The 2,825-nt window shown below is 39.0% G+C and overlaps 1 pseudogene; it reads right to left on the reverse strand.

Annotated features, from left to right (window-relative positions):
• Positions 1-1,400: 1,400 nt before the first annotated feature.
• On the reverse strand, positions 1,401-2,132 carry LOC144285443 (protein LZIC pseudogene; annotated as a pseudogene).
• Between the last annotated feature and the right edge of the window lie 693 nt (positions 2,133-2,825).

Below are 2,825 nucleotides of genomic sequence, written 5' to 3' on the forward strand. Positions count from 1 at the left end.
ATAATGAAGCAGCAGAAAGAGAAATTAAGAAAACAATCCTATTTACATTTGCACCCAAAATAACAAGATACCTAGGAATAAACTTTAATTTAATTTAAATTTTTATTTATGATAGTCACACACACACAGAGAAAGAGAGAGAGAGAGGCAGAGACACAGGCAGAGGGAGAAGCAGGCTCCATGCACTGGGATCCCGACGTGGGACTCGATCCCGGGTCTCCAGGATCACGCCCTGGGCCAAAGGCAGGCGCCAAACCACCGCGCCACCCAGGGATCCCCCTAGGAATAAACTTAACCAAAAGGTAAAAGACTTACACTCTGAAAACTATAAAACATTGGTGAAAAAAACTGGAGATGACACAGAGAAATGGAAAGATATTCCATGCTCACTGGATGAGCTCATTGGATTGGAGTGGAAGAATAAATATTCAAATGTCTATACTACCCAAAGCAATCTATTGATTTAATATAATCCCTATCAAAATACTAACAGAATTCTTCACAGAACTAGAACAAACAATCCTAAAATTTGTATGGAACCACAAAAGACCCTAAATAAGCCAATTTTCTCAATTGTAAACTGAGTCAAATAGTGTTTAGTACTCAGTGTTGCAGTGAGATTAAATGGATTAATATATGAACAAGGGCAGCCAGGGTGGCCCAGCGGTTTAGCACTGCCTTCGGCTCAGGACTGATCCTGGAGACTCGGGATCAAGCATGGAGCCTGCTTCTCCCTCTGCCTATGTCTCTGTCTCTCTCTCTCTCTGTGTGTGTGTGTGTGTGTCTTTCATGAATAAATAAAATTCTCTAATATATATATATATATATATATATATATATATATATGAACAATATTTAGAATAGAACCTTGCAGGGGTGCCTGGCTGGCTTAGTTGGTAAAGTATGTGACTCTTGATCTCGGGGTTGTGAGTTCAAAACCCCACTTTGGGTGAGAAGATTACTTTAAAAAAATATTTTTTAAAAAGAAGAATAGTACCTGGCAAATAATCACAGAAGTAGTATTATCATCTCATTACCAGGACAGGTCCTTTATTTTTTAATTTAATTTATTATGTTTTAGTTTACATCTTTTCATTTACTGTCAGCCCTTAAAAACAAGGAGGCTTAAAACAAAAAACAAAAAACAAGGAGGCTTAATAAAAATAGGTGGAGAAATTGTGCTCCTTCTGTTTTCTCTGAAACACACAAAACATAACAAATAAGGTCCAAATGTATCCCTCATCCCAACAATCTAGGATCACTCAAGCAGGTAGCCCTACACAAAGCATAATGATGAAGGGTATAACCAGAAACCACAAGTATATTTTGCTCTCACGTTTTCTTAGGTTATCGATGCATTTCAAGAATTTCTTGATTTCTTTGCAATGATTCAAAAATCTCTAGGAGACAAACGGCCATTTGCAGGAAGAATATGCTCCGCATGCCAAGTTTCCACACCATGTCACTTTTTTTTCAGCCTCAGAGCTAACCAATGCAAGAACCTTGTTTCCAGAGCCAAGGTCTATAGAGACTTTCTCAAACTGGCTGAGTAGAGCACCTGCATTTGCTGACAAGAAGCCCTCCTCATCTGCAGTCAGCTTCTCTCCAAGTGTCCTGAGAACTGTCAGCATCTCCCTTTTCTGTTGAATGTAGAGGCCTTTCCAGGTTTCCCACTGTGAGATCTCTGTCCATCTCTGCTAAACTTATGTGAAGCTGACCTGGTTGTTTCCTTGCAAAGCATCTGATGACCTAAGGGGTTTGAAAGACCTGGCTGATAGTTGCCTGGATATCCAGTTGCATTCAACCTAACTCATCTACCAAAGTCATTTCCAGGCAGGATTTTCTTCAGCAAATCATTAAATTCACTTAGTTGCTCCAGAGCTTTCCTTTTGGTTTCTTCATCTGTATCAAGGTCCTCTACGCATTCCTCAAATCTTGTAATTGCTACATTAGTCTATCCAACAATTCCTCTAAATTCTGCTTTAATTTGCTTGTCTCTGTCTTTTTTCTGGAAGCCATTTTGATCTCATGTCTCTTAGTACTTTGAACTCTGCACGGTGTTGACTAGTCCCAAAGTGCATAAACCTCCAACTGTTGAAGTTCCAAGTGTCATAAACCTGAGGAAAGTGAAATTGTTCATCAGGACTATAAGAAGTTCAAAGTTCAAACCACTTGGAGGTGCGGTTGGCTCCTCAGGCCCTTGGGGTCCTCTCTCCCCAGGACAGTTCTTTTCAACGATCTTATACTTATTTCTACATAATAGGAAAAAAAAAACGTTTTGGAGCATGTCTATGCACCAGTCACATTAAGACTTTATAACTGCCATAATAATCATTAATTTCTATTTAAATTTACTCTCTGGGAGGAGAACAGAAGTGATTCTATTTCTTTATTGTTTGATTTCTTTGATTTTTAGGTCTCCTGGGGTTGAAATCTTCATCCAATTCTTCTTTTAACAATTAGAAACAGAATTTGTCCCTTGTACATAACAGGGAGTTTTAAAAATTGCTATCAAAAACTCTTCCAATAGGAACGCATGAGTGGCTCAGTGGTTGAGCATTGGCTTTTGTTTCAGGGCATGGTCTCAGAGTCCTGGGATTGAGTTCTCTGGCGGGAGCCTATTTCCCCCTCTGCCTATGTCTCTGCCTCTCTCTGTATCTCTCATGAATAAATAAATAAAATCTTTAAAAAAAAAAACTCTTCCAACAGATTTACATCTTTTCAAAGACAAAATATTTTTAGGGGCGCCTGCCTGGCTCAGTCAGTAGAGCATGCAACTCTTGATCTCAGTGCTGTAAATTTGAGCCCTATATTGTGTGTAGGTT

This window comes from Canis aureus, chromosome 16 (assembly GCF_053574225.1).
Source record: "Canis aureus isolate CA01 chromosome 16, VMU_Caureus_v.1.0, whole genome shotgun sequence".
Classification (NCBI taxonomy): domain Eukaryota; kingdom Metazoa; phylum Chordata; class Mammalia; order Carnivora; family Canidae; genus Canis; species Canis aureus.